Source organism: Melopsittacus undulatus, chromosome 3 (genome assembly GCF_012275295.1).
Source record: "Melopsittacus undulatus isolate bMelUnd1 chromosome 3, bMelUnd1.mat.Z, whole genome shotgun sequence".
NCBI lineage: Eukaryota > Metazoa > Chordata > Aves > Psittaciformes > Psittaculidae > Melopsittacus > Melopsittacus undulatus.
Window position 1 is genome coordinate 112,624,861 of NC_047529.1, and position 13,587 is coordinate 112,638,447.

Genomic DNA, 13,587 nt, shown 5'->3' on the forward strand with positions numbered 1-13,587 from the left:
ACTGGAAAGTACAAGTAGCACTTCATGTAGGCAGCTGATTGCCTAATGCTAGCTCTTCAATTTTAGGGAGGTGGAAACCTACTGAAATTGGCACTCAGGCTGAATTCAGCATCTGTTTGAAGGCTCACATCAGCAGTCTTCTATTCATGTACCGATTTTCTAATTTGTTGTGACTGTGGTTCTGGTTTTTATATAGTAGGTTTTACTGAATTATCTGTGTAATCCCCAAGCTGAATGTCTACTTTTCTTAAACTGCTAAATTCATCAGATTCTTTTAGTTGTTGTTCTGCAAAAGCCTAAATACTTACGAGTGTTCCTTTGTGTGGCTTGATGTTACATTTTTTATGGATACCTAGTTTAATCCAGACAGTTTGTTATACCTCAGAATACACACAGGTTAAGGTTTACATGTAGTTAAGTGGCAAGGCTGAGCTGTGAGCTTTGGAAGACAAATAATTTTAAAGTATCTTGACATGTTGCCTCTCTAAATGGGATGAGAGAGTAGGGTGTCTGCCCCCATACTACAATTAACGTGGGGGTTTTATGCGCCTTTGCCCTGATTTCCCATCACCATTCAGTCCAGCAATGGCATGTCTGGCAGCCAACAGCATACAGGAGCACTAACCTTTGATGGAGCTGGAGATGGTGTCTTAATCTGTGTTATCCACAGTTGCCTGCAGCTGATGTCTGACCTGATGAGTAGCGTAAAATGAATGTTGAATTATTAACATGCTTGCTTCCTGGAATCCTTCTTGCTGTCAAGTCTGTGTAGACCTATCATTACTGCATTGACTGCCTGTAATGCCCTTAAGCACCCTCTCTAATTTTTTTTGAAAGTGGCATGGTCTTCTTGCATGTTAGCTTTAACATTCTTATTGACAAAATTGCCCTTTGAATTTTTGCAGGTGTAGTTCGACACATATTGTGATACTTGCATAATAGCAAAATTAAAGCAGTTCTTAGTCAATAGATATATCTGAAATTGCAGCATTGAAATATATGATGCAGATCAAGAGAGTTTAAACTGTATTGGTTTAAAGTGAGTCAGTGATTTATTGTGAAACTAAAGTTGTAGTGCTAATTGGGCAAAACCTTCGAGTATTTAAGCTTGCAAGTTGCCGAATGGCTGCTTCTTGCAAAGTCCTCCTCTGTTTAGATGACAAGTGAAGCAGTTCAGATAGCCTCAATGCAGATACCTGAAAATGATTCCATGTGTCCAGGCAACGATACTGGAGGCTGCTGCCAGAAAAAAAGGTAATGGAAATTTGCTTCACTCTGCAGTTCCTAGAGATAGTAATTTTTGTAATTAGACTTCATATTTGTAAAGAAGAGGTTTCTCTAGCCTGCTGGAAAAGTAGAGCATGCTATGAAAGTGCAGGGGGGAGTACTGTGTTCACTGAAGTAGTCTGACAAGCCATTTGTGATCTGAAACCTAACTTCATATAGCACACTGTGGCTTGAATAGTATGTGTCATGTGATTACAGGTGTATTGATCCTGTTAGTACAAGAGAATACCATTACGTATCATTTAGGACCAGCTGCTTCTCTGAAGTATTTGTTTATAGCTGCCTTAAAAATGCTTTGAGATATGCCTTTCTTGAAATGAACCACAACCCAGATCAGTTCAACTGGTTTGATTTAGGAGGGTGGTAAATCTGTGTTAGAAATAAGAGAGTGACTTTCTAAGTAAATAGACCCTCTTAAGAATTTTAAGATGTCTTTGCATTTCTGCATACTGATTCTTTTCATTTACACAAAGGCAGTACTGTTGTTACTGAAGGAACTTCACTAGTAGCTAGAAAAAACTTAACATGGAAGAAACCAAGGGAAAAAAAGATGTTCTAAAGCTGTAATTGAGGGATAAAAATAACTGTGTTTCAACAATTCCTATTTGGAGCCTTCGGTTCCCATGTTATTTAAATTAGTTCTTTTGGAAGATTGTGTGTGTAGGCTGTTAGTTGATATAACAGATGCTTGAATTATCTCTTTCCAAGTTGCGTGTTTTGCAGTAAACATGAAAATGCCTATAGCATAGTAAGTGTTAATACTTGGCAGCTTGTAGTACTGGTGTTCTTATGCTACTGATTTGAATATAAACCTAGCAAGTGGTAATATGGCTAAAAAAACCCCACAGATAGATCCAAGTGGCTAAATAGTGCAGCAGAGAATTTGTGCTTCCGGTAACTACACATCAGCTATATCCAAATTTATTTTAATCATCTTATAATGGCTCAAGTTAGTTCATTCATACCTGAAGGCTTACCCTTAGAAAGTGGGGGAAGAATAAGACTTGCAGAGAGGTGAAGTCCTCCACCTAATCATCAGTATCATATAAAGAAATAAAAAAACTTCATTCCACTGACAATATGTGATGCCATTGTGTCTTTAAGAATACTTTTTGGGACATTTGCTCTAAATACAGGATTGGTACAGAAAGACATGTTCTAAAAACCATGCTTAAGCTTTCTTCTATAAGGAGAAGTACAAATACACAATGTGATATTGAGGATAAATCGTTATTGGCTTTGATAGTGATAGCAAGATTTGATCTAAAAGCTAACTTGTTCTGAATGCATTGTAAGCCACTAGATGCTAGGATGAGATTCTCTACCCAGATGAAAAATTAACTTTTGGGAACTCCAACTCTTGGCAGGCTTAAAAATCACTGAACACTGTTTAGAGAAGAGTTATCAAAATGGCCTTCGCAGAATCTGTTCTTCACTTGTGTAAGCATTTCCTTTGGAAGACTTAGTGATATTAATCCTTTGAACAGTGTCAGACTTCCTGCTTATATCCTACACTTAGAGCATCTTAAAATTTTGGAGAAAATTGTCAGGTTTCTTACCTCTTTGTCCTATAATGTTTTGATGTCTGCAACAATGGAGTTTATTATCCAAATGCACATGCTTGCTACAAAACCAGATCCGAAATCTTTTGCTTTCTCTGATTTTTCCTAAGAGCTGGTTCTGTAGGAGTTTTTTTATGGTGTTACTCTTTAGATGTTTTCTTGCAAGCCTTAGCTGAAAAAGGCTAAGCCCTTTCTACTGCATAATCAACAGAAAAAGTTTATTTGGAAGATTACTCTTGAATTTGAATAATACTATGGTTTGGTAACGCCTTGCTCTTCTTCTGGGGAAAGGCTTGACAAACTCTGGATGCTTTTTAGTACTGCTATAGTAGATAGAGTGAATGAGACACCTCACTTCCGTGAGGGACATGCCGTTTAGGCCCAGAGCACTTCCGAATAGATGTGCTCTGTAACACTGTCAGATGCCAGGTGTGGCAGGTTCTTTCACAGCACATTTAACCAGTGCTCAGGCTGTGGGTTCTGATTGTTTTAAGCAGATGGGTATTTACAAAATCTAAGTAATGCACCTGCAGTGACTTTTTTTAACAATGATTTGAAGGCCAGATGTTCACAAAGGCAACAAATGGACAGATGGTTTCAAACTGACTCATTAACTTTTGCTACCTAGGTATTCTAGCTTGTAAGATGGTAATAAATTTACCTCATGGGGAAACACCATAGGAATGTGCTCAAAAGATAGGTACTTCAGTACACTCTTGTATGTCTGAGCTCCAATTCTGAATCTCCATCAAGAAGATGGATGTTTGCATACTCTGCCCTTTGCATAAAGAAAAAAAAGAAACATAAACCCATGCAGAGTATGAATGCATCTTCCTCAATCTGTAACTCCTGGATTGCCATGGAAGACATAAAGCATGTCTAAACTTTACTTACAGCTATAATGTAATAATATAATGTAGAGAGTAATATGTATAATAGGAGCTAGTTAGAGACTTTTGTAAGCTCTTCTCTAGAAAGTCCTAGCAGTCCCAATAAATATCTTAGTTCAAAATAGAAGTTTTCTGCTTACAATCCTTTGTGGTTTTAATTGAGATTTTTCTGCAAAAGCCCACTAACATAAATGAAGCATATTTTAACTCTTGAAGATAGTCTCTTATTAGTTCAGCTAAAGATCAGATCACTGAAAATCTGAGGTTTTGTATGTGGATATTTGTACTGAAGCATGTTAGATGTCTTTTCAGCGTTCCTGAAACTGGATGTTTGAAAAGCTGTCCAGCATAACTGATGGACGTATTTCTGTGCTTGGTTATGTTAAGCATTACTCTGATCTGTTGCAGGAGAACAGGAGGAGTAAGTGCTTGCCATTGATCTCCCAGTAGGCAAATGTATATTGCATACATGCATTCTGAATTCTAGTAAGGCTGGCTTTCGGTATTCATCTTCTGCTCATATAATTCAATAGAGTTTGAGTTACTCATCAGCTTCATGAGCAGTCTCTCCTTCAGGCATTCACTTGTACCAGCATAACTATCTGCGTCTGTTGCTCAGCCACATAGCGTGGAAACAGGAATGAGCTGCTGAGAACAAATATTGCTTAAGCTGTCACTGTTGCCAAGACATCTGCATAGCCATAATGTGAATTTACTGATCTAAAGCTTAACTAAAAGAGAATTACAGAGAATTTAGGAATTAGAGGTGCCTTATAAATATATATTAAAGATAATATATAATATATATTATATGCTTTTAAATATATATTTTGCAGGAAAAAGTTTGGAATAGCTTTTGTAAGATGTATCAAAATGCAGCTTTCCGATGCTGTAGTTTAAGCCCACCGTTTGTGAGGTGATACTTAAAAGTACAGACCTAATTAGAATGCTAACTAAGCCCATAGTATTATCAAGCTTTTAGACAAGTGTGAAATACTAGTCTAATAGTGTGTTTCTGTTGGAAATTCAATCCTGATTAGTTCAAATGACTAACTGGCAATAAAGTTGGAACTGTGGACTTGAAACTTCTGAACCAAATTTTCACTAGAACCCCAAGTAAACTTATTTCAAGGCGACATTTAGCTTTTTAGGAAGCTCTGGGTGTTACTTCTGAAATGCAGTGGCAAGATACCATTCCACTTCTTCAGAAAGTTACAACTGCTTCAAAAAGGTTTAAATGCTTCAAAATTACTGAGTTCTTAGTTTAACTTTTGTTTATTCTCCTTTCTTTAAGTGTTGTAATAATTAACATGTTAATGCAGCTTCCACATTTGAAGGGGGGAGATGGGATGGGACAGTGTAAAAAGCCCACAGCCACAAAAACCCAAACCAAGGCTTTGCCTAGTCTTGGCTTATTCACAATGTTTTTGTATAGAACCAAGTACCACTTAGCAGATGCAGAGAGAATTCATTATGCTTTTATTACAAAGGACGAACAACTTTCTCTTCAGGGTGAAAGTTGCGCATTGTCTTAAGTAATTACACATAAATTAACTCCTGTTTTAGTTCAGGCTTTGTCATATATGTAGACTAAGGGAGAGCTACTGCATGAACTAGAAGCACAACTGGTGCACTCCCTTGGTGTGTGCTCTGACGTTCCTGGGAAAAAAATCAGGTAACCTAATGAATGCCTCTTTGAGGACAAAGATGTTATCTTACGTTTACTGTATGCTGGGAATATGCAATTGGGAGATGCAATATATAGCTAACTTGTGGTAAGCTTACACTAGTGCTCTTTTCCTTCTCCTTCCTAGTATCTTTTAGTTCTGCAAAATCTTTTACTATCTTCTGTGTGAGCCAGTTTACAGCGCTGAGGGATGATATCAGCAGTGGTGGTATTGTGATGTCATGAGGTCAGTTATGACACATTAGATTATAGCTCTTTCTACTGATACTCAGGTTGGTTGGTTGGCTTTTTTACTTGTTTTAAAGCAGCAATGATTTGGTTATCTGTAGAAGGCCAGAGTCACAGCTGTCTGTGAAGCAGAATAAAGCCAGTTTTCCTGGTGCTTCTCTGCCCAGAAACTTGCAGAGGACTGATTGTTGTAGTGGGTTTGTGTGGTTTTAAGCATTAGGATTCAGCTTGAGGATCATTAGTGTTTTGCTGCTGGGGTGTATGTACTTTATCATTAGGAAGACCAGCATTTGATGCCTACCCTTCTGTAAAATAGCATGTTCTTCACATTACTCAAGACTGCATAATTTGTTTCTTTTTCATTTGCTTACTTCTAAATATCGGGTTTAGTTCTTCAGCAATGATTTACTTACAGCTTTGGCTGCAGAGTCTGTACCTTCTGAGAAAATACTGTAAACATGGTGAAATTCAAATTCTCTATTAGCCAAGGAATATTTAAGTTGTGCTGAATTAAAAACTATTCTACTGTAGGGTATTAGTTTCTTAATAGCAAAAACTTAGAAGTTTACTGAACTGAGTCCTACACAGATATTGAGCATTTACATACTCTAAAGATCTAAGGAGCCCAAATTAAATACTTAATACTTCTTGTTATTTTGCTAAGCCTCTTAATAGGAAGCATTCAGCTTTATTCTTGGGATGTAATTTATGATGAGCAATCAGGGTAACACCTTTTCATTGGTGTATGTGAGCATTTTCTGTACACAAATTATTGGGAGCTGGATACGGTAGTTTGTGATCCCAAAGCTGTATCAAGAATCTAAGTGTCTTTTAATATGGAAAAAAGAATTGTACAGCTTATTTGGAGGAGTCACTGCTGTGTAGAGGTAGGTAAGGAGTAGTGTCCCCTCTTTATGCAATGATCAGTCATGGAGTTCCTATCTTAAGGTGTTACTGTGTTTTAGGACACTGCATATAGTATTTCTCACTTCTGATAATTAAGGTGTAAATAGGAGCATATTCTGGGATAAGATGCTATTAAACCAAAATATACGTGAAGCTGCCCTACTGTAAGCTACCTGTCTAAGGTTAAAAATCACCTGTGTCTAATGAATGCTCTCACATCCTCTGCAGCATAAGAGAATTTGGGAGAGGTCAAGCCTCTTGCTCTTCTGGGAAGCGTAATACTTGTCTTCCGGTCTGCTTTTGTTAGTCAGCCACTTCTGACACTACTCTAGTAGCCTTTAGAACTGCGGCTTTTGAGCACTGCAAGCCCCCCTGTACCTTCCTAATTAAGGGGATCTTCTGAAGGTGGGAGGAAGGTCTTGAAGGGAGTTGTGTTCTGTGTTAATGCCCTTATCATTGGTGTAGTTAAGAAGAGGGAATTAGGCTATTTTGTGCAACTCTGTGAATCTGTACTGCTTGTGTTTTGTTGTGTTGGGGTGTGTTGTGTCGTCCCCCCCCCCAAATATAAAAGTTCTTGGATGTGGAAACAACTCTTCTTTTACTGAAACATTTTACCTTTTGGGGGAGGGCTTTTGCTGTGTAGTCCAACGAAATGATTTAAGGTACTTGCTGTCTAGTTCCTTCAAAATACTTTTCCAGAGTTCATTAATGATTTAGTGCTAGTTAAGGTGTAATTTCACAACGCTCTGGGCAAATCTGAATCAGCAGCAGCTGCTGGTTCTACATTTCTGTCATTGGCACTTGACTGCCTTTCCTGAGCTGGTTCAGAGAGCTGAAGTGGCAGAAAGTAATTTACGTTTTCTGGCTTAGTTTGATTCCTTGAATCGTCTGTTTTGTTGTGGTGCCTGAGAAGACAGAATGTTGGGGAAAATACAGGACTTGAAGCATTACAGGCATACAAGTTACTAAACTTCTAGAGTTCTTCAAACAGCAGCAAAGTATTCCTCTTGAGGAATTTCTTGTTTATGACACTTTTTGGTAGCTGAAAATGGCAAACCGTTATGCAGTGTTCTCATAGCTCCTTTCTGCAGTCAGCAGGCTTAAAGTCAAGGTCTGTAGTACATCTCCCTTTATCACTCATTCAGTTCATCAAAGTCTTGTAATCAGTTGGAAATCATCAGTGTTACAGTAAGGCTTGTATTTGCCTCATGCCCCAGACAAAGCTGGCTGTTAAGCAGAATTCTTCCTGTGATGGTTCCTTCTACCAGTGTACTGTCATGGTAACTTGTGTAAGATGCAGCAGTTTATAAGATTAAATATGTAGTCCCTGACCCATGAAGGAATTTGGACATTTGCATCCTGTTCAAAATAATGGGTAGATGCTTGGGTGGATAACTAACAACTTAAATGTGTGTATCTGCTGCTTTTGCATTTTAAGCTGAATTTGTGGTTAATTTTGTAAAAGCTTCCTTGAAAGAAATAGTTATTCTTATTTCACAGGAGCTGAGGTACTTTTGCAACTAAAGCTTATTGCTTTTGTTTTAAACTCTTGTGCGTTTTTATCTAAGTAAGCACAATAAAGAGCTTACAAATTATACATGGCACATTTAGTGGGTTTAATTCTTGTCAAGTACTCAAGGGATACTCTGTCATTGGAGCAGGGGAATAAAATGAAGCAAATAGCATTACTAGGTAATACGCTAGATGGCTTTTTAAGTGCTAGTCTGTGCTGGTGAAGGAAATAAGGAAAAAGATATCTGAATCTTTGTTAGCATCAATCTTTAATAATGATATTTAGAGAGTGTACTGGAAGGTCTTTTGACATCCAGGTGTGTCTTTAGTTCAAGCACTTCTATTTAGGAAAAGTTGTATTCATGAAAAAATTCATGTACAAATCTGTTGTAAACCATCTGGAGTAGCTAACTACTTTCTTTGTTTCTTTTAGGAAATACCAAAATAAAGCAGATGCTGTGTCCTGTATGGTTATCTCAAGGTTTTGCAAGTCATTCGGTTGTGTGCTTCTTGGCAGCAGGAATGTAAACTAATTCTTTGAGCACGGAACTAGAACCTTGACAAAGTTGCAATTACAGGTAAGAGCAAATTCTGTCACTTGGAAATTTATAGGAAAGGTATACTTGCTTTTCCTTTAACTGTGTTTTAACTTGCAGTTTGTAATTGACCAAGAATTTAACAGAAATTTCAGAATAGACTGGATAAAAGGATGTGGTGTTTAAAAGCACTTGAGTTTTGCTTATTATTTATTAGGGAAGAGTTTTAACTTAAAGTACAGCTTTTCTGTGGTCTGGTACAAAGCTCTTTCCACAGTTGGAAAGAAATTTAATCTTTCAACACCTAAATATATGCTAACCTAGAGTTTGAGTAAGGTATATTCTTACACAAAGGACTGTACAGTGTCAGTCTGTAAAAGTCATGAAGTGTTTTGCCACTGTGTGTTGAGATTGGCTTACTGTCTGCAGGTGGCTTTTTCTCCTCAAGGTCTATGTTTCCTTAAATGCACTAATATCAGCAGTACTGCTTAAGTTACCTTTTTTAACTTTGCTATAGAAAATCTCTAAATTCTTAGTACAAATTCACTGTAGTTTCAACTCTTGAATCACCTTTTCAGGGGTAGAGGTTGATGTCTTCTTCCAGGTCAGTAAAAATGTTTTGGCTGCTTGTTTCCTATCATAACTTCATCTGACAATGATGGAGGTAACTCTTGTCCCACTACTCAATCCCTGTATTCTAAACTTGTGTGTAGGGCACTACAAACCTGTATTAAACAAAACAAAAAAGCCAAAACCAAACCACCACAAATAACCAGTCACTCAGATTTCATATTTTGGTTTGTGTATTTCTGAATAATTAATTTATGCTTTTAAACAGGAAGTATGTGTTTTGAAGATTATCCGTGAAATAACTTTATTGCATATGCTGAATCTGCAGAATTATGATCAAGTTAAGGCCTTCCAGTCTGGATTCCACATTTTGGTGTCTTTGTTAAGAAAAGTTGTTTGCCTTAGGCTGCACTTTCTTTTTCCTTAGTGGTAGGACAGAAGTCTGCACTGTTGATATAAAGCAGGCTAATATGTCTTACTCTGGAGTTGGATGATGCATAGGTCAGTGACAGAAGAGTCAGACAGTGCTGAGGAGATGACTTTGTTTTGCTGCTACAATGAAAGAAGGGTTCAAATGTGTTTTGGGGTTTTTGGTTGGGTTTTTTGTTGTTGTCTTGTGGTTTTGGTGTTTTGGGGGTTTTTTTGGTCATTGTTTCGATTGAATGCTTGTACTTAATTTGCAGTGATGCAACAGGTTGAAAAAAGGCACAACTCTTGTATTGTCATAGGCCAGTTTATCCTGGAATGGACCTCTAGCACTCATTTAGCCCAACCCTGTGTCTGACTTCCTCAGATTTTTGTGTAAATCAACAAGTCACTGCTCAATTATGTAAATAAATGGCTTGGTGTTTTACTGTGGTTCTATAGACCTGCTTATTCTGGTCTTTCAGACTTGTTTAGGAACAGTTTATTGATTATATGAATTGGTGATTCATTGCTACCCTATTCTCCAAAAATGTGTGTGAAGCTTTAGTAACCAAACATTAAAAAAGGTAAGAAAAGTTGTCTTGAATGCCTAAATCTAGAATAAGGGATGACTCATTTTTAGTGACATACTGCTTCATGTTAATGAGTAAAATAAATCTTCAATTTAATACCAGTAGTGTATTGGCTAAACATTGGTTCTCTTTCTTTGAAGTTTTAGATGCTATTTGTTTAAAAAAACTGTATGGTGGTGATTAGATTAATGATTGAGAAGGAGGAAACTAAATTTAAATTCAAAATAGTTGGTCTCCTGTTGAATTTAAAGAAAAAAAAAAGATTCAAATAATTCTGCATAGAAATAACTATAAACTTTATTATGAAAGAATCACTTTTGTACTAGGCCAATGCTTTGTAGTGTTTGGGTTCCATGTGTATCTGTTTTGAATAGCCTAGTGAGGAAGATCATGGTTATTGGCTACAGGAAGTACAAATGCATACAGGGAAACAAAAGGAAATTCAGTTAATATCATGTGATTTAAACCTTGTCATAGTGTGGTCAGTAGGGACAAACAAGCCACAGTACTGTGCGAAGTTCACTTCTGTGACTTATGTAAAGGTGAAGCTGCATGATAAAGGCATGGTGACTGTAAAAATGCATCAACCTGATCACTGATGGCTTTGTACTATATGCTGTGATTGCAAAACTACTTTCAGAGTCCACTTTAAGGTTTTTTGTGAAGCTCATCTTGAATATCTGAAGTGTGATCTCTAACTTTGTACCTACCAAACTGCATTCCAAAAAAATAAGAAGGCTCAGTGCAGAAGTGTGCAACTCGTCCATGAGATGGTTGCTGTATAAGTTGCTCTTGAAGATCACAACCTAGCGTCATCCATGTTTAAATAACATACAGGAAAGCTGAATATAAAATGAACCTCTGAAAAGAGCAGTGTGTATGTTGTTGTGGTGTTAAAAACACAGCAGCAAAAAAGGTATAGCTCCTAACCTAGCTTCTGGTGCTCCTTTCTATTCCCACCCCCTCCACCCCTCTCAGCTTCAAAATACTAAAGCTAACTTGGTACCTCTTCAGTGAAGCAGTTCAAAGAGTAAGGGCAAAAACCTCTCAGCCAGCAGTTCTAGAAGAAAAGGAATTGCTTACACAGTGTAGTGGTGAGTAGCTGAGGTAGAGCAGAAGTGATAATGTACTCAGGTATTGTTGCTGACATTGAAAATAGGTATGAATCCAGTGTCAAATTACACCTGTGGTTGGTTTGTACCTCCAGACCAGTTTAAAGCAGCTGAAGCACATTCTCAAATCTTTTTCACCATGTTAACTTGCTGGTTTAAAAGTAGTGTGGTGGGGAAATGTTTTGTGTTTTGTTTTTGTTCTTAACTGTTCTAAGAATAGAGAAGCAGAGATAAAATTCAAGGTTACAGCTGTAGCTCCTGGCGTCTAGTCTACCTAGTGATGGGGATAACTCATAAAGTTTTGTTTAATTCCTGGTTTAAGAGCCTATTGGGCTTTTTTCATGTCATCCTGGCAAGAAAAGTTTTTGATAGTAGGATCTATATTAAAGGTTTATATTGTTATTTAATTTCTTCATGTCAGTATCTTTGGTCAGCTGAGATCTTTCCTAATAGTAACTCCCATGGCCACAGATTATTTACAAACAAACCAACCTTTCAAAACTAATAAACCCCAGAGGGAGTGGACATGAATAGTAATCACTGTCTCATCATTAATCTTATTCTTAGATTCTGTTAACTGCTGCTTGACTGCCAGTACTTGTGGCTACATAGTTAGAGTAGCTGTTGCAGCCAAGATTCAAATAGAGCTTGTGCTCAAAAAGTCAGTGTTCGCCTAATGTAAATCATGTAGTACCAGTATTTTTATGGTTAGTAAATTAAAAGCAAACCCAAGTTTTGAGATCAATATTGAAGATCTTTAAAGCTGGATTCAGTCATCAACTGAACTTGTATTTGGTCTATATATATAGTATAAATAGCGTAATGTAAGTATGGCGGCAGTACAATGACAGTATATTGTAAATAAAAGATAAGTAAAAGATTACTTACGTTATTATGTCACTATTTCTTATGTAAATCGATGGGTATATGGAATCATTAGAAATGTCAAACTATCTACAGTGTGTATAGATGCATTTAATGTGTAGAGTGTGTGTATGCATATATGTACACATGAGAGAGTACAAGATAGAGTCAGACAGGAGCTTTCTACCAAGTTTAAGTTTGATTTTTAATTTTATATTTTTTTACTTAAGCTGAAGAAGTTATTTCTTCCTGCCCTTTCAATAACCTTGGAAATTGCTTGTCACAGATATTTTGAGTATTTATTCATCATTTACATCTTTACTATCTAGTGCAGTGTTTTCTGTTCTGAAACGTCATTCTTTTTTTATAGCAGGAGCACATGTGTTTTGTAACAGGAAACTCTGGCGCTGTTTCTTTTCCACAGCACTGACTTATTAAAAATGACTGGCCCGTTGAGTGAATCCTTCTGAGAAAGAGACATTTTACAGTACACTTTTATGACCTAAGCCCTAAAGATTGATGTTGGACCATTCTCATTATATGAAAAGATACAATATTGCCTTTGGGACTGTTGGCCATCAAGATATTAGTCTAGTTTTGATGTTCTCTTTGAAACTGACATGTGATCTGTAAATTATTTTATAGTATCTAAAAAAACTTTGATTATGGCTTGTAGACCTTTATAATCTAATTACATTTTGGCTGCTGTTGTGGTTTAACCCCAGCCAGTAGCAAAGCACCACGCAGCTACTCACTCAACCCTGCCCCCAGTGGGACTGGGGAGAGAATCAGTGGAGCAAAAGTGAGAAAACTCATAGGCTGAAATAAGGACAGTTTAATGGGACAGAAAGGGAAGGCATAATTATAATGTTAAATATTTTATAATAATAAAATAATTAGAATATAGAGAAGTGATACACAGTGCAATTGCTCACCACTTGTTGACCGATGCCAAGCCAGTTCCCAAGCAGCAGCCCCTCGCCAGCTTTCCCCCAGTTTATATGCTGTGTATGACATCATATGGTGTGGAATATCCCTTTCACTGGTTTGGGTCAGCTGGCCTGGCTTTGTCCCCTCCCAACTCCTTGTGCACCCCCAGCCTTCTCATTGGCAGGGCATGAGAAGCTGTGAAGTCCTTGACTTCGTATAAACACCACTTAGCAACAACGAAAAACAGCAGTGTGATATCAACATGGTTCTCATACTAAATTCAAAACACAACACTCTTACCAGCTACTAGGAAGAACATTAACTCTATCCCAGCCAAAATGAGGATACATCATCTACCTCTTATTCTATACTATTTATGTCCATACTGTAGGTTCCATCCTTTCCACAACATCTCAATTACTCACCACCACCTTTTCATATCTTTTGAAATATACAGGCAGGTATCATTCCCTCTATGTGCCATATGTCTAAAAATGTCTGATAT

General features: G+C 37.3%; 1 protein-coding gene across 4 annotated transcripts in view; it reads left to right on the forward strand.

Annotated features, from left to right (window-relative positions):
• PPM1B (protein phosphatase, Mg2+/Mn2+ dependent 1B) overlaps positions 1–13,587 on the forward strand; it is a 60,840-nt gene that overhangs the window by 16,724 nt on the left and 30,529 nt on the right. For all 4 annotated transcript variants that reach the window (XM_034060507.1, XM_034060504.1, XM_034060506.1 and 1 more), the window contains exon 2: positions 8,506–8,650. The gene's annotated coding sequence lies outside the window, so the exon portion shown is untranslated. The remainder of the gene's footprint in view (positions 1–8,505; positions 8,651–13,587) is intronic.